Source organism: Rhinichthys klamathensis, unplaced genomic scaffold (assembly GCF_029890125.1).
Source record: "Rhinichthys klamathensis goyatoka isolate OS25496 unplaced genomic scaffold, OSU_Roscu_1.1 h1tg000010l_1, whole genome shotgun sequence".
In the NCBI taxonomy this organism is placed as follows: Eukaryota; Metazoa; Chordata; class Actinopteri; order Cypriniformes; family Leuciscidae; genus Rhinichthys; species Rhinichthys klamathensis.
In genome coordinates, this window is record NW_026606563.1 from 1,918,513 (window position 1) to 1,942,497 (window position 23,985).

Here is a 23,985-nt window from a genome sequence, read left to right on the forward strand (position 1 = left end):
CTCTGGGAGTGCGGCGCTGCGCGGGACCTGTGGGCCAAGACCGGCCCCCTGTTTTTCCCGTGCCTGCCAGCGGGTGGGGCCCAGGTGGACTACAAGCTCGCCATCCTGGGGGTGGGTCAGGGCTTGAAGGAGCTTACATCACCCCAATTCTCCTCGCTCTGGCTCACCCTAAACGTGATCAAGGATGCCATCTGGGTCACCAGAAACCTGCTGGTGGGGAAACGCGTTACGGTGCCCCTCCACGCGTGCGAGCAACTGGTAAAATCAACGCTGCAGGAGGCGCCGGACGTCGTCATTCGGATGGGGGGGCCGGGCCACACGGGGAAGGTCCCGGCCGCCACCGACCCTGGCCGCCCGTAGATGCACCCTCACCACACCGGCTACGGGAACAGCGGGCCAGCGGGCCGGAGGAGAGAGGATCTCCGCTGGGCACCGGAAGCGGGGAGTCTGGAGCCTGTTCTGGAGACCTGGAGTGAATGGACAATCTTTGTAGGGACTCACCCCCGATCCTGTACAAGAGGAGATGTTTTATTTGGCATGTTTTATTGTTTTATAATTTTATTCCTATTTACTTCAATCCATTTACCTTTCTTTTAAAACAACACACACAAACATACATGGACTTTTGCACGACACACGACCAAAACATAAAACTGATTTTTAACCGTTAATTGTCATTTTGGTTTTAAGACATGTTTTGTTTTAAATATGTGATTTTTAAGAAAGGAAAGAAAAAGGAAAAAATGTGGAAATGGGAAAAATGGAAAAAATTGTGACAATAAACTTTTTTCGAAAGAAAAAAAATCTGTTCTTATCAGAAGGCAAGTGCAACAAGAAATAACACGGTTTTAATTATATCTCTGTAGTCCCTTGGTTGCTTTTAAATGTCTCACACCCTTTTAACCATACTGCTCATGGCTCTCACTATCTCCACAATCAATGTGAGAAGTGTGAAGAGCAATACACGAGCACAGAGTGTGTTATCCTTTTTAAAATCTTTTAAGTCAGATGTGTTTTTATTGCAAGAATGTGGTCTGCCTTTTTTAACAAATTACAGGAAGTGGGAGGAGATTTGGACCCCAGGACTTTCCATCTGGAGTGGGTCCAATTTTAACAAAAACGACGGTGTTGCTATTTTAATAAAAAATCCCCATGTTTTGGTGAAGGGCAGCACTGTGGTGAGGGACGGGCGGGCAATTTTAGCTAGTCTGACTTTTTTAGGTAAGGATTTTAACATTTTAAATGTGTATGGTTTTACAGGTAAAAACAACAGGTATGAGCTTTTAGAAGACCTGCAGCCCCACATGCTAGGTAGGGCTCCCCTAGTGGTAGCAGGGGATTTTAATTGTGTTTTATCAAGACAGGATAGAAAGAGGGTAGGAGAGGATTTTAAGGTCGACAAGACATCGGTTTTATTACAAAATATAGTCAAAGATTTTAAGTTAGTTGACTGCTTTAAAACAATGCATCAAAGAGAGGAGGGCTTCACCTGGTTCAGTGGTGATGGCACCAGAGCCTCTCGAATTGACTATGTTTTTACAAGGGACTGCCCGCCGACCGATGCTACATTGAGCCCCCTCTTCTTTTCTGATCACATGATGCTCTCCTGCACCCTTTCACTACCCACGGGTGTGACTGTAGGGGGAGGGCTGTGGAAGCTGAACTGTTCCCTATTAGAGGATGAGGAAGTGATTAGTGAATATAGGGAGCAGTTCAGCCAATGGCAGACCCTCCAAGACTTTTTCGACTCACGTGCACAGTGGTGGGAGATGGTGAAACAAAGGACAGGAAGGTTTTTTAAACAAATTGGAAAAGAAAAAAAGAATAAAGAAAAAAGACGCATGATGGGGCTGCAAAAACGACTGCAGAGATATTTTAACCTTTTAAACAGTGGATTGGATTTTACAGAAGAAATTAAAGAATTAAAGAAAGAAATGTCAGATTTGTCCGAAACAAAGAGTAAAGGTGTCATTTTAAGATGTAAGGAGAGAGAAATAGAAGAAGGGGAAAAGTGTACTAGATATTTTTTTTTAAAAAGACAATATCACGGGGAGGGTCAATTAATACTTTAAAAACGTTTACAGGTGGGGAGGCAAATACAACAGATCTGATTTTAGGGGAAATTGAAAGTTTTTACAATAATTTATACAGCACTAAAGAGGTACACAATAGCATCTTAGAGGAAGTTTTAGGGTTTTTAGACAAAAAGGTAAAGAGTCCAGATGTGCTTTTATCCCAAGATTTTACTCCTTTAGAAATGCACAAAGCGCTAAAAGGTTTTAAAAAGGGGAAGTCCCCAGGCTTGGATGGACTCCCCTTTGAGTTTTATCTGACTTTCTGGGACATTTTAGCACACGACTTAATGACAGTTTTTAAAGAACTTGAGACTCTTGACAGACTTCCAGACAGCTTTAGAGTAGGGATAGTTACATTACTATACAAAAAAGGGGACAAGACTGACTTGAGAAACTGGCGACCAATCACTCTTTTAAATTATGATTGTAAACTTTTTAGTAAGATTTTAGCTACACGTATGTCGACTGTTTTAGAGGACGTAATCCACCTGGATCAAGCATGCGCTGTGCCCGGCAGGAAGATCACGGACAGCCTGGTACTGATCAGAGACGCCATCTGTTTTGCGAGAGACAGAAACATTCGGCTAGTAGTCCTAAATTTAGATTTCGAAAAAGCCTTTGACCGCGTCTCGCACCAGTTCCTTTTTAAGGTACTGGGTAAAATGGGGTTTCCAGGGAGGTTCATAGCCTGGGTGGGACTGCTGTACAACGATCTGTCTAGCAGAATTTTGGTTAACGGGCATTTATCCAAAGCTGTAAAACTCTACAGCGGCGTCCGTCAGGGGTGTCCTTTATCTCCCCTTCTGTATGTGGCTTGTATTGAGCCACTGGCACAAATCTTGAGAAGGGATAAATGGATTAAAGGACTAGACATCCCAGGGACTGGTGGACTGAGGGCGACTTGTGTTTTATATATGGATGACGTGACCCTTTTAGCGACTGACCTTTTATCAGTACGAAGAGCAATGGACTTGACTGACTGGTACGGTCGGGCCTCGGGCGCCAAGCTCAATAGGAGTAAGTCCGAGGCCCAGCTCTTCGGGCCGTGGGGGAACGTAGACACAGTTGGACTAGATTTGGATTTTAAAGACAATGATTTGAAAATTTTAGGTGTAAAATTTGACAGAGAGGGTGGAGGACAAGGAAACTGGACTGACATGTTAGGGAAAGTCAGGCAAAGACTGGGCTTTTGGGGACTGAGACAATTGACGTTTGAAGGCAAGATTTTAATTTTTAAAGCAGCGATTTTACCACTAATTTTACTTGTCTGTTCTGTTTTTAGTCCCCCAAGACGATTCCTGGCCAAGCTGGAGAGGGCGGTATTTTATTTCCTGTGGGGGTCCAAGTGGGAACGACTAAAGAGGGAGGTCATCAAAAAGAAAAAAGAAAATGGCGGGAAAGGCCTCCCAGACCCCCACCTTTTTTTAGGCAGCCGCTTTGCCGCCCTCCACATCCAATACGCCCTGACCCCATCCAGAGAACACAAGACAGCAGCCATGACCCGATTCTGGATGGGGTCATACCTAAGAACTTTGAAAATTTTACCCATTGATCTTAAAAGTCCAGTGTCTTTTAATTTGTCAAAAGAGCATAGTTTTATTAAGAAATTTTTAAAGAAATATCTTTTAGAGACAAATGATGCCACCATTTTAACTAACCATAAGTCTCTTATCTCTCTTGTGCAGGATCGGGAATCGGTGAGTCCGGTTCCAGGCCTCACACTAGGTGAGGCCAAAGACGTTTGGAGGAACGCAGCCCACCCAGCTCTCCAGAACAGGCTGAAAGACTTGTCGTGGATGGTGGCTCATGAGATCCTCCCGGTCAGGGCGGTCATGCACTCCAGAGGCATGGCCAAAAACTCCACCTGCCCACGGTCCGGATGTGGTTCCCCGGAGACCGTCTACCATCTGCTCTGGGAGTGCGGCGCTGCGCGGGACCTGTGGGCCAAGACCGGCCCCCTGTTTTTCCCGTGCCTGCCAGCGGGTGGGGCCCAGGTGGACTACAAGCTCGCCATCCTGGGGGTGGGTCAGGGCTTGAAGGAGCTTACATCACCCCAATTCTCCTCGCTCTGGCTCACCCTAAACATGATCAAGGATGCCATCTGGGTCACCAGAAACCTGCTGGTGGGGAAACGCGTTACGGTGCCCCTCCACGCGTGCGAGCAACTGATAAAATCAACGCTGCAGGAGGCGCCGGACGTCGTTATTCGGATGGGGGGGCCGGGCCACACGGGGAAGGTCCCGGCCGCCACCGACCCTGGCCGCCCGTAGATGCACCCTCACCACACCGGCTACGGGAACAGCGGGCCAGCGGGCCGGAGGAGAGGGGATCTCCGCTGGGCACCGGAAGCGGGGAGTCTGGAGCCTGTTCTGGAGACCTGGAGTGAATGGAAAATCTTGATAGGGACTCACCCTCGATCCTGTACAAGAGATGTTTTATTTGGCATGTTTTATTTGTTTTACAGTTTTAATTGCATTTATTTTCATCCATTTAACTTTCTTTTAAACAACAAATATCAACATACATGGACTTTTAAACTACACACCACACAAAACTGATTTTTAAACGTTAAATGTGTAATTTTTGTTTTAAAATGTGATTTTTAAGAAAGGAAAAAAAAAAATGTGGAAATGGAAATAATGGAAAAACTGTGAAAATAAACTTTTTTCGAAAGAAAAAAAAATCTGTTCTTATCAGTTTAATATCTGATACGTGCCCTACCTGGGCACCATATATTAAATTGCTTTTTGGAGCTGGGAGATGGAAAAGGGGCTTGCTCCGTCCACTCCACGCATCGACCCGGTATTGCAGTACTTCTGGGAACGGTGCACCCCCCTAAAGTGTTCAATGAAAGAAATGTTTTGGTGTTATGTGGCAGCAGGTGTTAATGGAAGTAGTGTGTATTGTCGTGTTGTAGGTGATCATATACTATACTAGTAAAGGTAGAATCGTGGTGTAAAAAAAAAAAACTCTGTTCCTATCCGTTTAATATCTGATTCGTCCACTATCCGGGGACTGCGTATTAAATAGATTTTTGGCTCACGGAGCCGGAGCATGAAAAAACAACAAAAAAGCCCGCCACTGCACATTTTTGATGTCTCTCTTATCTCTTGGAGTCTTTACTAACGAGCTGATGAGTTGAATCAGGGGTGTGTGTGTGTGTGTTTGATTGTCAAACCGTTGGTGAGGATTGCGAAGAGGGACAGGGTGCTTCTGACTGAAGGCCTGGGAATTCATACTTACCTGGCAGGGGAGACACCATGATCAGGAAGGTGGTTCACCCAGGGCGAGGCTCGGCCATTGCACTCCGGTTGTGCTGACCCCTGCGAATTCCCCAAATGTGGGAATCTCGACTGCATAATTTATGGTAGTGGGGGACTGCGTACGCGCTCTCCCCTGGACACACTGGTTAAAAGAGCAGATTGTTAAAGTTCCACTTATGTTTTTCTTCTTCTTCTTCTGATAGTTGATGACCTAGGAAGTCCAGATAATTTTAACTGCAGTGGTTAATCGGGAGATATAAAACAACCTCTGTGAAAGGAGGTTTTTTCTTTTTTGTTTAAATGGATTTGTTTTATTCTTCTTCAAATAATCTCCAATATTTAACAAACGATTTGATTCACAGCAGTTGTCCTGGAGGCAAAGTTGTTCGTAATGAGGAGGTCTATCATGTGGTATGAATACCTTGTGCATGTGTGAAACATCATGTGATATACAGCCGTCTATGGCCGTATTCATGTTGTTGTTTTTTCTGTTTACAGCGCCACCAAGTGGCCAGTCGCCGCATCCCTTTTCACGTGACCACAGGCTGAGCCCGTACACAGGTGTACCGAGTTGGGTGTAATTGTCTCATTCCGTTGGCGAGTTATAGCCATTTAAGTAAAGCCCGCCTCGCCAACTCCCAACGTTTTGGCGTCCGGTCGCCAACGCGAATGGAAATTCCGACTTTTTTCACGATCACTGTTGGCAGTCAGACTCCAGAGAATCTTTCTGCACCGGTTTGGGTCAGATCGGGCAAAAAACCTAGGACTAGTGTGCAAAAGTAGGTTTTTCATGAAATCCAAAATACCCGAAAATCTCGCCAGCGCGACCATCCAATCCGAGGCGTGCGTCTTGTTCGGCCCGAGCCAAGGATTCCGGTCATGTAAGACACTTGGGTCTGCGACGGACGGTCGAGGAGTTACGAGCCATTTCGTACTTTTGATCGCTGCAGCGCCACCCTGGGGCCGATCGGGGCGAGCCTTGGTGATGTTGTACACCGGGCGGGTACTAGCATCCGTCAGAGTTTCAAGTCTCTACGACGTACGCTTTGGTCTGCCCGCTCACTTTTAGGGCAGAATGTTGATGATCCAAAATCCCAGGTTGCACTCCAGAGTGTCGTGTTGTGCACTCTGTTGTGATCCATTTTCGGTGTGACAACCAATCTGAGCTGAGCTTGTTTGTTGGCGACCTTAGACCCTCTCGCCGCGGCCCAGGTGGGCGTGGCTTTTGCCGGCTCCCCCGCCTCTGCGTCATTGTGTCATCGCTTCTAGGCCTTTTGGCTAAGATCAAGTGTAGTATCTGTTCTTATCAGAAGGCAAGTGCAACAAGAAATAACACGATTTTAATTATATCTCTGTAGTCCCTTGGTTGCTTTTAAATGTCTCACACCCTTTTAACCATACTGCTCATGGCTCTCACTATCTCCACAATCAATGTGAGAAGTGTGAAGAGCAATACACGAGCACAGAGTGTGTTATCCTTTTTAAAATCTTTTAAGTCAGATGTGTTTTTATTGCAAGAATGTGGTCTGCCTTTTTTAACAAATTACAGGAAGTGGGAGGAGATTTGGACCCCAGGACTTTCCATCTGGAGTGGGTCCAATTTTAACAAAAACGACGGTGTTGCTATTTTAATAAAAAATCCCCATGTTTTGGTGAAGGGCAGCACTGTGGTGAGGGACGGGCGGGCAATTTTAGCTAGTCTGACTTTTTTAGGTAAGGATTTTAACATTTTAAATGTGTATGGTTTTACAGGTAAAAACAACAGGTATGAGCTTTTAGAAGACCTGCAGCCCCACATGCTAGGTAGGGCTCCCCTAGTGGTAGCAGGGGATTTTAATTGTGTTTTATCAAGACAGGATAGAAAGAGGGTAGGAGAGGATTTTAAGGTCGACAAGACATCGGTTTTATTACAAAATATAGTCAAAGATTTTAAGTTAGTTGACTGCTTTAAAACAATGCATCAAAGAGAGGAGGGCTTCACCTGGTTCAGTGGTGATGGCACCAGAGCCTCTCGAATTGACTATGTTTTTACAAGGGACTGCCCGCCGACCGATGCTACATTGAGCCCCCTCTTCTTTTCTGATCACATGATGCTCTCCTGCACCCTTTCACTACCCACGGGTGTGACTGTAGGGGGAGGGCTGTGGAAGCTGAACTGTTCCTTATTAGAGGATGAGGAAGTGATTAGTGAATATAGGGAGCAGTTCAGCCAATGGCAGACCCTCCAAGACTTTTTCGACTCACGTGCACAGTGGTGGGAGATGGTGAAACAAAGGACAGGAAGGTTTTTTAAACAAATTGGAAAAGAAAAAAAGAATAAAGAAAAAAGACGCATGATGGGGCTGCAAAAACGACTGCAGAGATATTTTAACCTTTTAAACAGTGGATTGGATTTTACAGAAGAAATTAAAGAATTAAAGAAAGAAATGTCAGATTTGTCCGAAACAAAGAGTAAAGGTGTCATTTTAAGATGTAAGGAGAGAGAAATAGAAGAAGGGGAAAAGTGTACTAGATATTTTTTTTTAAAAAGACAATATCACGGGGAGGGTCAATTAATACTTTAAAAACGTTTACAGGTGGGGAGGCAAATACAACAGATCTGATTTTAGGGGAAATTGAAAGTTTTTACAATAATTTATACAGCACTAAAGAGGTACACAATAGCATCTTAGAGGAAGTTTTAGGGTTTTTAGACAAAAAGGTAAAGAGTCCAGATGTGCTTTTATCCCAAGATTTTACTCCTTTAGAAATGCACAAAGCGCTAAAAGGTTTTAAAAAGGGGAAGTCCCCAGGCTTGGATGGACTCCCCTTTGAGTTTTATCTGACTTTCTGGGACATTTTAGCACACGACTTAATGACAGTTTTTAAAGAACTTGAGACTCTTGACAGACTTCCAGACAGCTTTAGAGTAGGGATAGTTACATTACTATACAAAAAAGGGGACAAGACTGACTTGAGAAACTGGCGACCAATCACTCTTTTAAATTATGATTGTAAACTTTTTAGTAAGATTTTAGCTACACGTATGTCGACTGTTTTAGAGGACGTAATCCACCTGGATCAAGCATGCGCTGTGCCCGGCAGGAAGATCACGGACAGCCTGGTACTGATCAGAGACGCCATCTGTTTTGCGAGAGACAGAAACATTCGGCTAGTAGTCCTAAATTTAGATTTCGAAAAAGCCTTTGACCGCGTCTCGCACCAGTTCCTTTTTAAGGTACTGGGTAAAATGGGGTTTCCAGGGAGGTTCATAGCCTGGGTGGGACTGCTGTACAACGATCTGTCTAGCAGAATTTTGGTTAACGGGCATTTATCCAAAGCTGTAAAACTCTACAGCGGCGTCCGTCAGGGGTGTCCTTTATCTCCCCTTCTGTATGTGGCTTGTATTGAGCCACTGGCACAAATCTTGAGAAGGGATAAATGGATTAAAGGACTAGACATCCCAGGGACTGGTGGACTGACGGCGACTTGTGTTTTATATATGGATGACGTGACCCTTTTAGCGACTGACCTTTTATCAGTACGAAGAGCAATGGACTTGACTGACTGGTACGGTCGGGCCTCGGGCGCCAAGCTCAATAGGAGTAAGTCCGAGGCCCAGCTCTTCGGGCCGTGGGGGAACGTAGACACAGTTGGACTAGATTTGGATTTTAAAGACAATGATTTGAAAATTTTAGGTGTAAAATTTGACAGAGAGGGTGGAGGACAAGGAAACTGGACTGACATGTTAGGGAAAGTCAGGCAAAGACTGGGCTTTTGGGGACTGAGACAATTGACGTTTGAAGGCAAGATTTTAATTTTTAAAGCAGCGATTTTACCACTAATTTTACTTGTCTGTTCTGTTTTTAGTCCCCCAAGACGATTCCTGGCCAAGCTGGAGAGGGCGGTATTTTATTTCCTGTGGGGGTCCAAGTGGGAACGACTAAAGAGGGAGGTCATCAAAAAGAAAAAAGAAAATGGCGGGAAAGGCCTCCCAGACCCCCACCTTTTTTTAGGCAGCCGCTTTGCCGCCCTCCACATCCAATACGCCCTGACCCCATCCAGAGAACACAAGACAGCAGCCATGACCCGATTCTGGATGGGGTCATACCTAAGAACTTTGAAAATTTTACCCATTGATCTTAAAAGTCCAGTGTCTTTTAATTTGTCAAAAGAGCATAGTTTTATTAAGAAATTTTTAAAGAAATATCTTTTAGAGACAAATGATGCCACCATTTTAACTAACCATAAGTCTCTTATCTCTCTTGTGCAGGATCGAGAATCGGTGAGTCCGGTTCCAGGCCTCACACTAGGTGAGGCCAAAGACGTTTGGAGGAACGCAGCCCACCCAACTCTCCAGAACAGGCTTAAGGACTTGTCGTGGATGGTGGCTCATGAGATCCTCCCGGTCAGGGCGGTCATGCACTCCAGAGGCATGGCCAAAAACTCCACCTGCCCACGGTCCGGATGTGGTTCCCCGGAGACCGTCTACCATCTGCTCTGGGAGTGCGGCGCTGCGCGGGACCTGTGGGCCAAGACCGGCCCCCTGTTTTTCCCGTGCCTGCCAGCGGGTGGGGCCCAGGTGGACTACAAGCTCGCCATCCTGGGGGTGGGTCAGGGCTTGAAGGAGCTTACATCACCCCAATTCTCCTCGCTCTGGCTCACCCTAAACATGATCAAGGATGCCATCTGGGTCACCAGAAACCTGCTGGTGGGGAAACGCGTTACGGTGCCCCTCCACGCGTGCGAGCAACTGATAAAATCAACGCTGCAGGAGGCGCCGGACGTCGTTATTCGGATGGGGGGGCCGGGCCACACGGGGAAGGTCCCGGCCGCCACCGACCCTGGCCGCCCGTAGATGCACCCTCACCACACCGGCTACGGGAACAGCGGGCCAGCGGGCCGGAGGAGAGGGGATCTCCGCTGGGCACCGGAAGCGGGGAGTCTGGAGCCTGTTCTGGAGACCTGGAGTGAATGGAAAATCTTGATAGGGACTCACCCTCGATCCTGTACAAGAGATGTTTTATTTGGCATGTTTTATTTGTTTTACAGTTTTAATTGCATTTATTTTCATCCATTTAACTTTCTTTTAAACAACAAATATCAACATACATGGACTTTTAAACTACACACCACACAAAACTGATTTTTAAACGTTAAATGTGTAATTTTTGTTTTAAAATGTGATTTTTAAGAAAGGAAAAAAAAAAATGTGGAAATGGAAATAATGGAAAAACTGTGAAAATAAACTTTTTTCGAAAGAAAAAAAAATCTGTTCTTATCAGTTTAATATCTGATACGTGCCCTACCTGGGCACCATATATTAAATTGCTTTTTGGAGCTGGGAGATGGAAAAGGGGCTTGCTCCGTCCACTCCACGCATCGACCCGGTATTGCAGTACTTCTGGGAACGGTGCACCCCCGTAAAGTGTTCAATGAAAGAAATGTTTTGGTGTTATGTGGCAGCAGGTGTTAATGGAAGTAGTGTGTATTGTCGTGTTGTAGGTGATCATATACTATACTAGTAAAGGTAGAATCGTGGTGTAAAAAAAAAAAACTCTGTTCCTATCCGTTTAATATCTGATTCGTCCACTATCCGGGGACTGCGTATTAAATAGATTTTTGGCTCACGGAGCCGGAGCATGAAAAAACAACAAAAAAGCCCGCCACTGCACATTTTTGATGTCTCTCTTATCTCTTGGAGTCTTTACTAACGAGCTGATGAGTTGAATCAGGGGTGTGTGTGTGTGTGTTTGATTGTCAAACCGTTGGTGAGGATTGCGAAGAGGGACAGGGTGCTTCTGACTGAAGGCCTGGGAATTCATACTTACCTGGCAGGGGAGACACCATGATCAGGAAGGTGGTTCACCCAGGGCGAGGCTCGGCCATTGCACTCCGGTTGTGCTGACCCCTGCGAATTCCCCAAATGTGGGAATCTCGACTGCATAATTTATGGTAGTGGGGGACTGCGTACGCGCTCTCCCCTGGACACACTGGTTAAAAGAGCAGATTGTTAAAGTTCCACTTATGTTTTTCTTCTTCTTCTTCTGATAGTTGATGACCTAGGAAGTCCAGATAATTTTAACTGCAGTGGTTAATCGGGAGATATAAAACAACCTCTGTGAAAGGAGGTTTTTTCTTTTTTGTTTAAATGGATTTGTTTTATTCTTCTTCAAATAATCTCCAATATTTAACAAACGATTTGATTCACAGCAGTTGTCCTGGAGGCAAAGTTGTTCGTAATGAGGAGGTCTATCATGTGGTATGAATACCTTGTGCATGTGTGAAACATCATGTGATATACAGCCGTCTATGGCCGTATTCATGTTGTTGTTTTTTCTGTTTACAGCGCCACCAAGTGGCCAGTCGCCGCATCCCTTTTCACGTGACCACAGGCTGAGCCCGTACACAGGTGTACCGAGTTGGGTGTAATTGTCTCATTCCGTTGGCGAGTTATAGCCATTTAAGTAAAGCCCGCCTCGCCAACTCCCAACGTTTTGGCGTCCGGTCGCCAACGCGAATGGAAATTCCGACTTTTTTCACGATCACTGTTGGCAGTCAGACTCCAGAGAATCTTTCTGCACCGGTTTGGGTCAGATCGGGCAAAAAACCTAGGACTAGTGTGCAAAAGTAGGTTTTTCAGAAAATCCAAAATACCCGAAAATCTCGCCAGCGCGACCATCCAATCCGAGGCGTGCGTCTTGTTCGGCCCGAGCCAAGGATTCCGGTCATGTAAGACACTTGGGTCTGCGACGGACGGTCGAGGAGTTACGAGCCATTTCGTACTTTTGATCGCTGCAGCGCCACCCTGGGGCCGATCGGGGCGAGCCTTGGTGATGTTGTACACCGGGCGGGTACTAGCATCCGTCAGAGTTTCAAGTCTCTACGACGTACGCTTTGGTCTGCCCGCTCACTTTTAGGGCAGAATGTTGATGATCCAAAATCCCAGGTTGCACTCCAGAGTGTCGTGTTGTGCACTCTGTTGTGATCCATTTTCGGTGTGACAACCAATCTGAGCTGAGCTTGTTTGTTGGCGACCTTAGACCCTCTTGCCGCGGCCCAGGTGGGCGTGGCTTTTGCCGGCTCCCCCGCCTCTGCGTCATTGTGTCATCGCTTCTAGGCCTTTTGGCTAAGATCAAGTGTAGTATCTGTTCTTATCAGAAGGCAAGTGCAACAAGAAATAACACGATTTTAATTATATCTCTGTAGTCCCTTGGTTGCTTTTAAATGTCTCACACCCTTTTAACCATACTGCTCATGGCTCTCACTATCTCCACAATCAATGTGAGAAGTGTGAAGAGCAATACACGAGCACAGAGTGTGTTATCCTTTTTAAAATCTTTTAAGTCAGATGTGTTTTTATTGCAAGAATGTGGTCTGCCTTTTTTAACAAATTACAGGAAGTGGGAGGAGATTTGGACCCCAGGACTTTCCATCTGGAGTGGGTCCAATTTTAACAAAAACGACGGTGTTGCTATTTTAATAAAAAATCCCCATGTTTTGGTGAAGGGCAGCACTGTGGTGAGGGACGGGCGGGCAATTTTAGCTAGTCTGACTTTTTTAGGTAAGGATTTTAACATTTTAAATGTGTATGGTTTTACAGGTAAAAACAACAGGTATGAGCTTTTAGAAGACCTGCAGCCCCACATGCTAGGTAGGGCTCCCCTAGTGGTAGCAGGGGATTTTAATTGTGTTTTATCAAGACAGGATAGAAAGAGGGTAGGAGAGGATTTTAAGGTCGACAAGACATCGGTTTTATTACAAAATATAGTCAAAGATTTTAAGTTAGTTGACTGCTTTAAAACAATGCATCAAAGAGAGGAGGGCTTCACCTGGTTCAGTGGTGATGGCACCAGAGCCTCTCGAATTGACTATGTTTTTACAAGGGACTGCCCGCCGACCGATGCTACATTGAGCCCCCTCTTCTTTTCTGATCACATGATGCTCTCCTGCACCCTTTCACTACCCACGGGTGTGACTGTAGGGGGAGGGCTGTGGAAGCTGAACTGTTCCCTATTAGAGGATGAGGAAGTGATTAGTGAATATAGGGAGCAGTTCAGCCAATGGCAGACCCTCCAAGACTTTTTCGACTCACGTGCACAGTGGTGGGAGATGGTGAAACAAAGGACAGGAAGGTTTTTTAAACAAATTGGAAAAGAAAAAAAGAATAAAGAAAAAAGACGCATGATGGGGCTGCAAAAACGACTGCAGAGATATTTTAACCTTTTAAACAGTGGATTGGATTTTACAGAAGAAATTAAAGAATTAAAGAAAGAAATGTCAGATTTGTCCGAAACAAAGAGTAAAGGTGTCATTTTAAGATGTAAGGAGAGAGAAATAGAAGAAGGGGAAAAGTGTACTAGATATTTTTTTTTAAAAAGACAATATCACGGGGAGGGTCAATTAATACTTTAAAAACGTTTACAGGTGGGGAGGCAAATACAACAGATCTGATTTTAGGGGAAATTGAAAGTTTTTACAATAATTTATACAGCACTAAAGAGGTACACAATAGCATCTTAGAGGAAGTTTTAGGGTTTTTAGACAAAAAGGTAAAGAGTCCAGATGTGCTTTTATCCCAAGATTTTACTCCTTTAGAAATGCACAAAGCGCTAAAAGGTTTTAAAAAGGGGAAGTCCCCAGGCTTGGATGGACTCCCCTTTGAGTTTTATCTGACTTTCTGGGACATTTTAGCACACGACTTAATGACAGTTTTTAAAGAACTTGAGACTCTTGACAGACTTCCAGACAGCTTTAGAGTAGGGATAGTTACATTACTATACAAAAAAGGGGACAAGACTGACTTGAGAAACTGGCGACCAATCACTCTTTTAAATTATGATTGTAAACTTTTTAGTAAGATTTTAGCTACACGTATGTCGACTGTTTTAGAGGACGTAATCCACCTGGATCAAGCATGCGCTGTGCCCGGCAGGAAGATCACGGACAGCCTGGTACTGATCAGAGACGCCATCTGTTTTGCGAGAGACAGAAACATTCGGCTAGTAGTCCTAAATTTAGATTTCGAAAAAGCCTTTGACCGCGTCTCGCACCAGTTCCTTTTTAAGGTACTGGGTAAAATGGGGTTTCCAGGGAGGTTCATAGCCTGGGTGGGACTGCTGTACAACGATCTGTCTAGCAGAATTTTGGTTAACGGGCATTTATCCAAAGCTGTAAAACTCTACAGCGGCGTCCGTCAGGGGTGTCCTTTATCTCCCCTTCTGTATGTGGCTTGTATTGAGCCACTGGCACAAATCTTGAGAAGGGATAAATGGATTAAAGGACTAGACATCCCAGGGACTGGTGGACTGAGGGCGACTTGTGTTTTATATATGGATGACGTGACCCTTTTAGCGACTGACCTTTTATCAGTACGAAGAGCAATGGACTTGACTGACTGGTACGGTCGGGCCTCGGGCGCCAAGCTCAATAGGAGTAAGTCCGAGGCCCAGCTCTTCGGGCCGTGGGGGAACGTAGACACAGTTGGACTAGATTTGGATTTTAAAGACAATGATTTGAAAATTTTAGGTGTAAAATTTGACAGAGAGGGTGGAGGACAAGGAAACTGGACTGACATGTTAGGGAAAGTCAGGCAAAGACTGGGCTTTTGGGGACTGAGACAATTGACGTTTGAAGGCAAGATTTTAATTTTTAAAGCAGCGATTTTACCACTAATTTTACTTGTCTGTTCTGTTTTTAGTCCCCCAAGACAATTCCTGGCCAAGCTGGAGAGGGCGGTATTTTATTTCCTGTGGGGGTCCAAGTGGGAACGACTAAAGAGGGAGGTCATCAAAAAGAAAAAAGAAAATGGCGGGAAAGGCCTCCCAGACCCCCACCTTTTTTTAGGCAGCCGCTTTGCCGCCCTCCACATCCAATACGCCCTGACCCCATCCAGAGAACACAAGACAGCAGCCATGACCCGATTCTGGATGGGGTCATACCTAAGAACTTTGAAAATTTTACCCATTGATCTTAAAAGTCCAGTGTCTTTTAATTTGTCAAAAGAGCATAGTTTTATTAAGAAATTTTTAAAGAAATATCTTTTAGAGACAAATGATGCCACCATTTTAACTAACCATAAGTCTCTTATCTCTCTTGTGCAGGATCGAGAATCGGTGAGTCCGGTTCCAGGCCTCACACTAGGTGAGGCCAAAGACGTTTGGAGGAACGCAGCCCACCCAACTCTCCAGAACAGGCTTAAGGACTTGTCGTGGATGGTGGCTCATGAGATCCTCCCGGTCAGGGCGGTCATGCACTCCAGAGGCATGGCCAAAAACTCCACCTGCCCACGGTCCGGATGTGGTTCCCCGGAGACCGTCTACCATCTGCTCTGGGAGTGCGGCGCTGCGCGGGACCTGTGGGCCAAGACCGGCCCCCTGTTTTTCCCGTGCCTGCCAGCGGGTGGGGCCCAGGTGGACTACAAGCTCGCCATCCTGGGGGTGGGTCAGGGCTTGAAGGAGCTTACATCACCCCAATTCTCCTCGCTCTGGCTCACCCTAAACATGATCAAGGATGCCATCTGGGTCACCAGAAACCTGCTGGTGGGGAAACGCGTTACGGTGCCCCTCCACGCGTGCGAGCAACTGATAAAATCAACGCTGCAGGAGGCGCCGGACGTCGTTATTCGGATGGGGGGGCCGGGCCACACGGGGAAGGTCCCGGCCGCCACCGACCCTGGCCGCCCGTAGATGCACCCTCACCACACCGGCTACGGGAACAGCGGGCCAGCGGGCCGGAGGAGAGGGGATCTCCGCTGGGCACCGGAAGCGGGGAGTCTGGAGCCTGTTCTGGAGACCTGGAGTGAATGGAAAATCTTGATAGGGACTCACCCTCGATCCTGTACAAGAGATGTTTTATTTGGCATGTTTTATTTGTTTTACAGTTTTAATTGCATTTATTTTCATCCATTTAACTTTCTTTTAAACAACAAATATCAACATACATGGACTTTTAAACTACACACCACACAAAACTGATTTTTAAACGTTAAATGTGTAATTTTTGTTTTAAAATGTGATTTTTAAGAAAGGAAAAAAAAAAAATGTGGAAATGGAAATAATGGAAAAACTGTGAAAATAAACTTTTTTCGAAAGAAAAAAAAATCTGTTCTTATCAGTTTAATATCTGATACGTGCCCTACCTGGGCACCATATATTAAATTGCTTTTTGGAGCTGGGAGATGGAAAAGGGGCTTGCTCCGTCCACTCCACGCATCGACCCGGTATTGCAGTACTTCTGGGAACGGTGCACCCCCGTAAAGTGTTCAATGAAAGAAATGTTTTGGTGTTATGTGGCAGCAGGTGTTAATGGAAGTAGTGTGTATTGTCGTGTTGTAGGTGATCATATACTATACTAGTAAAGGTAGAATCGTGGTGTAAAAAAAAAAAACTCTGTTCCTATCCGTTTAATATCTGATTCGTCCACTATCCGGGGACTGCGTATTAAATAGATTTTTGGCTCACGGAGCCGGAGCATGAAAAAACAACAAAAAAGCCCGCCACTGCACATTTTTGATGTCTCTCTTATCTCTTGGAGTCTTTACTAACGAGCTGATGAGTTGAATCAGGGGTGTGTGTGTGTGTGTTTGATTGTCAAACCGTTGGTGAGGATTGCGAAGAGGGACAGGGTGCTTCTGACTGAAGGCCTGGGAATTCATACTTACCTGGCAGGGGAGACACCATGATCAGGAAGGTGGTTCACCCAGGGCGAGGCTCGGCCATTGCACTCCGGTTGTGCTGACCCCTGCGAATTCCCCAAATGTGGGAATCTCGACTGCATAATTTATGGTAGTGGGGGACTGCGTACGCGCTCTCCCCTGGACACACTGGTTAAAAGAGCAGATTGTTAAAGTTCCACTTATGTTTTTCTTCTTCTTCTTCTGATAGTTGATGACCTAGGAAGTCCAGATAATTTTAACTGCAGTGGTTAATCGGGAGATATAAAACAACCTCTGTGAAAGGAGGTTTTTTCTTTTTTGTTTAAATGGATTTGTTTTATTCTTCTTCAAATAATCTCCAATATTTAACAAACGATTTGATTCACAGCAGTTGTCCTGGAGGCAAAGTTGTTCGTAATGAGGAGGTCTATCATGTGGTATGAATACCTTGTGCATGTGTGAAACATCATGTGATATACAGCCGTCTATGGCCGTATTCATGTTGTTGTTTTTTCTGTTTACAGCGCCACCAAGTGGCCAGTCGCCGCATCCCTTTTCACGTGACCACAGGCTGAGCCCGTACACAGGTGTACCGAGTTGGGTGTAATTGTCTCATTCCGTTGGCGAGTTATAGCCATTTAAGTAAAGCCCGCCTCGCCAACTCCCAACGTTTTGGCGTCCGGTCGCCAACGCGAATGGAAATTCCGACTTTTTTCACGATCACTGTTGGCAGTCAGACTCCAGAGAATCTTTCTGCACCGGTTTGGGTCAGATCGGGCAAAAAACCTAGGACTAGTGTGCAAAAGTAGGTTTTTCAGAAAATCCAAAATACCCGAAAATCTCGCCAGCGCGACCATCCAATCCGAGGCGTGCGTCTTGTTCGGCCCGAGCCAAGGATTCCGGTCATGTAAGACACTTGGGTCTGCGACGGACGGTCGAGGAGTTACGAGCCATTTCGTACTTTTGATCGCTGCAGCGCCACCCTGGGGCCGATCGGGGCGAGCCTTGGTGATGTTGTACACCGGGCGGGTACTAGCATCCGTCAGAGTTTCAAGTCTCTACGACGTACGCTTTGGTCCGCCCGCTCACTTTTAGGGCAGAATGTTGATGATCCAAAATCCCAGGTTGCACTCCAGAGTGTCGTGTTGTGCACTCTGTTGTGATCCATTTTCGGTGTGACAACCAATCTGAGCTGAGCTTGTTTGTTGGCGACCTTAGACCCTCTCGCCGCGGCCCAGGTGGGCGTGGTTTTTGCCGGCTCCCCCGCCTCTGCGTCATTGTGTCATCGCTTCTAGGCCTTTTGGCTAAGATCAAGTGTAGTATCTGTTCTTATCAGAAGGCAAGTGCAACAAGAAATAACACGATTTGAATTATATCTCTGTAGTCCCTTGGTTGCTTTTAAATGTCTCACACCCTTTTAACCATACTGCTCATGGCTCTCACTATCTCCACAATCAATGTGAGAAGTGTGAAGAGCAATACACGAGCACAGAGTGTGTTATCCTTTTTAAAATCTTTTAAGTCAGATGTGTTTTTATTGCAAGAATGTGGTCTGCCTTTTTTAACAAATTACAGGAAGTGGGAGGAGATTTGGACCCCAGGACTTTCCATCTGGAGTGGGTCCAATTTTAACAAAAACGACGGTGTTGCTATTTTAATAAAAAATCCCCATGTTTTGGTGAAGGGCAGCACTGTGGTGAGGGACGGGCGGGCAATTTTAGCTAGTCTGACTTTTTTAGGTAAGGATTTTAACATTTTAAATGTGTATGGTTTTACAGGTAAAAACAACAGGTATGAGCTTTTAGAAGACCTGCAGCCCCACATGCTAGGTAGGGCTCCCCTAGTGGTAGCAGGGGATTTTAATTGTGTTTTATCAAGACAGGATAGAAAGAGGGTAGGAGAGGATTTTAAGGTCGACAAGACATCGGTTTTATTACAAAATATAGTCAAAGATTTTAAGTTAGTTGACTGCTTTAAAACAATGCATCAAAGAGAGGAGGGCTTCACCTGGTTCAGTGGTGATGGCACCAGAGCCTCTCGAATTGACTATGTTTTTACAAGGGACTGCCCGCCGACCGATGCTACATTGAGCCCCCTCTTCTTTTCTGATCACATGATGCTCTCCTGCACCCTTTCACTACCCACGGGTGTGACTGTAGGGGGAGGGCTGTGGAAGCTGAACTGTTCCCTATTAGAGGATGAGGAAGTGATTAGTGAATATAGGGAGCAGTTCAGCCAATGGCAGACCCTCCAAGACTTTTTCGACTCACGTGCACAGTGGTGGGAGATGGTGAAACAAAGGACAGGAAGGTTTTTTAAACAAATTGGAAAAGAAAAAAAGAATAAAGAAAAAAGACGCATGATGGGGCTGCAAAAACGACTGCAGAGATATTTTAACCTTTTAAACAGTGGATTGGATTTTACAGAAGAAATTAAAGAATTAAAGAAAGAAATGTCAGATTTGTCCGAAACAAAGAGTAAAGGTGTCATTTTAAGATGTAAGGAGAGAGAAATAGAAGAAGGGGAAAAGTGTACTAGATATTTTTTTTTAAAAAGACAATATCACGGGGAGGGTCAATTAATACTTTAAAAACGTTTACAGGTGGGGAGGCAAATACAACAGATCTGATTTTAGGGGAAATTGAAAGTTTTTACAATAATTTATACAGCACTAAAGAGGTACACAATAGCATCTTAGAGGAAGTTTTAGGGTTTTTAGACAAAAAGGTAAAGAGTCCAGATGTGCTTTTATCCCAAGATTTTACTCCTTTAGAAATGCACAAAGCGCTAAAAGGTTTTAAAAAGGGGAAGTCCCCAGGCTTGGATGGACTCCCCTTTGAGTTTTATCTGACTTTCTGGGACATTTTAGCACACGACTTAATGACAGTTTTTAAAGAACTTGAGACTCTTGACAGACTTCCAGACAGCTTTAGAGTAGGGATAGTTACATTACTATACAAAAAAGGGGACAAGACTGACTTGAGAAACTGGCGACCAATCACTCTTTTAAATTATGATTGTAAACTTTTTAGTAAGATTTTAGCTACACGTATGTCGACTGTTTTAGAGGACGTAATCCACCTGGATCAAGCATGCGCTGTGCCCGGCAGGAAGATCACGGACAGCCTGGTACTGATCAGAGACGCCATCTGTTTTGCGAGAGACAGAAACATTCGGCTAGTAGTCCTAAATTTAGATTTCGAAAAAGCCTTTGACCGCGTCTCGCACCAGTTCCTTTTTAAGGTACTGGGTAAAATGGGGTTTCCAGGGAGGTTCATAGCCTGGGTGGGACTGCTGTACAACGATCTGTCTAGCAGAATTTTGGTTAACGGGCATTTATCCAAAGCTGTAAAACTCTACAGCGGCGTCCGTCAGGGGTGTCCTTTATCTCCCCTTCTGTATGTGGCTTGTATTGAGCCACTGGCACAAATCTTGAGAAGGGATAAATGGATTAAAGGACTAGACATCCCAGGGACTGGTGGACTGACGGCGACTTGTGTTTTATATATGGATGACGTGACCCTTTTAGCGACTGACCTTTTATCAGTACGAAGAGCAATGGACTTGACTGACTGGTACGGTCGGGCCTCGGGCGCCAAGCTCAATAGGAGTAAGTCCGAGGCCCAGCTCTTCGGGCCGTGGGGGAACGTAGACACAGTTGGACTAGATTTGGATTTTAAAGACAATGATTTGAAAATTTTAGGTGTAAAATTTGACAGAGAGGGTGGAGGACAAGGAAACTGGACTGACATGTTAGGGAAAGTCAGGCAAAGACTGGGCTTTTGGGGACTGAGACAATTGACGTTTGAAGGCAAGATTTTAATTTTTAAAGCAGCGATTTTACCACTAATTTTACTTGTCTGTTCTGTTTTTAGTCCCCCAAGACGATTCCTGGCCAAGCTGGAGAGGGCGGTATTTTATTTCCTGTGGGGGTCCAAGTGGGAACGACTAAAGAGGGAGGTCATCAAAAAGAAAAAAGAAAATGGCGGGAAAGGCCTCCCAGACCCCCACCTTTTTTTAGGCAGCCGCTTTGCCGCCCTCCACATCCAATACGCCCTGACCCCATCCAGAGAACACAAGACAGCAGCCATGACCCGATTCTGGATGGGGTCATACCTAAGAACTTTGAAAATTTTACCCATTGATCTTAAAAGTCCAGTGTCTTTTAATTTGTCAAAAGAGCATAGTTTTATTAAGAAATTTTTAAAGAAATATCTTTTAGAGACAAATGATGCCACCATTTTAACCCCCTGGGGTCGGCTATCGCGCCGGCGCGATAGGCAGACTTTTTTTCTTATCAGTGCAAAAGAGACTCAAAATACTCTGTTGATTTTAATCTTACATGTAAGTGTTATACATCAGTCGATCCTGTTTAGTGTATATTATTTTTCTGTATACTCACAATAAAAACAAAGTGTTGTGCTTTTTGTCAAATGAAGAAAAATAAACATGATGCGAGTTTTGCCTTCTCTCTGTCAGTGAAGTCCATTCTGAAACGCGTCCGAAAAATGAACTCTAACTCTGCAAATACTTGTCATACAGGCACGAGAGATTTTTCTTTATGAAGCTTGAATTCTCTTCTTTTCAATGAAGTAATTTATATAAAAAACAAATATTCTCAGTTTATGTAATCTGTATGAAAAGAGAGTGCTGTCAGAATTTTTTTCCCCAGCTCATTACACTTCATTACGCGTTAATCTGACACGCCCACGGAGAACGCGCGCTATTCAAACGCAAATGTTGAGGAAAGCCATGACAATGCCCACATCAGCCGTTCCACCGCGGCGGTAAAATGTGGGGTGTATTTGCTACCTTTTACCGCTAAGAGGCGCTACAATCATAGACTCTGAAAAGTGTTCGTTTATTCTCTCTAATGCGTAATCTGCTGCTCATTCAGAGCGATTGAAAGCTGGTAGCAGATGAATTCAACAAGTGAAACGTAGTTAAAATAATTCATAATCACAATACTGAAATTAGGCTGAAATACTGAAATGAAATTGAATAAATAATGAAAACATAAAACATTGCAATAAAAACATTTAGGCTACATCAATGAAGATTTACAAGAGCATAAGACTTTAACTCTAACAGCGTACAAACGGTGGCTCAGTGATCAACGCAACAACACGAGCTTCAGGGAGCTTCAATCGACCCGAGATCGAATCTCAATGTGGCATACATGTTGTTAACCGATGTTGGCCGACAGCGTTTATATTTTACCTTCTTGATGCTTAAATAGCTAACTGTTTATAACTGTTTACTTATTTAAAGTCAAGAGTTTTGTTTAATTATCATTACAACATAAATTTGCTACATTCCAGTAGAACCGCAGCCGCTGCACAAAGGACACAAACTGATGAAGGAAGATTGTCAGCCGAGTGCATTAGTCTGCTCGTCTTTAGTCTGCTAAATTATTGTGTAATGTAAAAGAACACTAAAATTACTTAAGTTTGAAACCAAGTTCGAACATTTCAAGGTTTAAATAAAGTGTTTTTTTTTATTTAAAACAGGGTTGCATCGGGTTTAGAGTTTATTTCTTTTGCGATGCAAAATAAGAAACACTAGGCTAATATTATTCTTGCGACATTTTAAATTTGTATTGCCAAATAAATGACATTAAACAATTAAAACAGTAGGCCTACAAAACGAAAATTGTCCAAAGCAACATAATTAAATTAAAACATGCGTTTTTCTTTGCCTCTCTCGCGCTGAATCTCTTTTTAACAAGTTTATTTAGTCTCCCTCGCTCTCCATATGAAAGAGGAACATTAACACCTAGGCCTATTGTCCTGCGCGCTCGATAGGCTACAGCACTGAACTGTCCCTCCAACCCCCCACTAGCTATCGGAGTCTGAGGCTGATTTAACACAAAGAGAAGTCGTAATTCACACTTAAATCGCTATTCTAGACAGTGTTGATAATGAAGGAATTAAATGATTTAAGTTACATGTAGCCTAGTGAAATTTCTGTCATAAAAGTTTATTACTAAATATTTCATTATTTCAATAATTGATGAAATAAAACTGGTTTGGGCCAGCTTTTTCCAAGCAAAACTAAATATAATCTGAAAAAACGCATGTTTGTTGTCATGAACAAAATGTTCAACTTAATATTAAATTCTACAGGGATCTTTGGATCCTTTCAACCAGGCATGCAATTTGTGAATTAAGTTTTTATTATTTTTTTTATTATTCAAATAAATATCGAACCACGGTGCTTCGTGGTAATGCTGCTAAATTAAATAACATGTAGGCCTATAGAATAATTATGAACTTAAATGAAACAATATCGCAACATTTCGACAAATACATTATTTGATCTGTTTTTACATTTTAATTCAGGGCGATTTAGCCTGCTACATTTAATTAGAGCGAGATTTTCACCCTTGTCTTGTCATTTTCTCATTGGGAAGCGCTTACAGGCTACATGTTTGAGTAGATCCTCTGTACCTCTCGTTTTCATATGGATTACATAATCAGATAACATTTATTAGCCTGAATATTTAGACATTTAAAGGCATTAGACAGAGCCGATTTCTTATAGTGACTGAGCTGAAGTGGCTTTTCGGTTCATTTTTGTGACGCGCAGTTCCCGGAGACAGAGACGACAGATAAACTGTTTTTGTCGTTAGCAAAAGTTCGAATAAAACCCGATTTTAGAAAAATGCATAGGGCCACTCGGCGTGGTCTGCCAAAACACTTAATTATAAACTTCAATATTTCATTCAAAATAATCTCAAAACGCTTTGTGAAATTTTGAAAAGCCGTGCATGCATTAAGGCCACTTGAACTAATGGACAACTGAAACGCTGGTTTTGATTTTATTGTTTATCGTTGTTTAAACGTGCTTGTTCTGTTGCATATCTCTATTTTATATTTGATATGGTCTATTGGTGAAGTAGCCTATAGCATTGATTAGCTGTGGAGGGAGGGGTGTGGGGATTCAAATAATTCAGCAGAAGCAGGGATGTTTAGACCAGAAGGAAATCCCCGTCCCCCTGGCAAATCACACT

At 44.2% G+C, this 23,985-nt stretch overlaps 3 non-coding genes and 6 pseudogenes across 3 annotated transcripts; all 9 read left to right on the forward strand.

The window, feature by feature from the left end:
* The first annotated feature begins 4,733 nt into the window (after positions 1-4,733).
* LOC130095418 (U2 spliceosomal RNA) lies at positions 4,734-4,911 on the forward strand (annotated as a pseudogene).
* A 399-nt stretch (positions 4,912-5,310) lies between these two features.
* Positions 5,311-5,474, forward strand: LOC130095307 (U1 spliceosomal RNA). Its single transcript, XR_008808085.1, has one exon. It is a non-coding gene; the product is annotated as a U1 spliceosomal RNA (small nuclear RNA).
* A 1,122-nt stretch (positions 5,475-6,596) lies between these two features.
* Positions 6,597-6,730, forward strand: LOC130095204 (U2 spliceosomal RNA; annotated as a pseudogene).
* Positions 6,731-10,563: 3,833 nt separating this feature from the next.
* LOC130095461 (U2 spliceosomal RNA) lies at positions 10,564-10,741 on the forward strand (annotated as a pseudogene).
* A 399-nt stretch (positions 10,742-11,140) lies between these two features.
* Positions 11,141-11,304, forward strand: LOC130095310 (U1 spliceosomal RNA). The gene has a single exon (XR_008808086.1). It is a non-coding gene; the product is annotated as a U1 spliceosomal RNA (small nuclear RNA).
* Positions 11,305-12,426: 1,122 nt separating this feature from the next.
* Positions 12,427-12,560, forward strand: LOC130095210 (U2 spliceosomal RNA; annotated as a pseudogene).
* Positions 12,561-16,394: 3,834 nt separating this feature from the next.
* LOC130095469 (U2 spliceosomal RNA) lies at positions 16,395-16,572 on the forward strand (annotated as a pseudogene).
* Positions 16,573-16,971: 399 nt separating this feature from the next.
* On the forward strand, positions 16,972-17,135 carry LOC130095315 (U1 spliceosomal RNA). Its single transcript, XR_008808087.1, has one exon. It is a non-coding gene; the product is annotated as a U1 spliceosomal RNA (small nuclear RNA).
* A 1,122-nt stretch (positions 17,136-18,257) lies between these two features.
* On the forward strand, positions 18,258-18,391 carry LOC130095232 (U2 spliceosomal RNA; annotated as a pseudogene).
* The last annotated feature ends 5,594 nt before the right edge of the window (positions 18,392-23,985 follow it).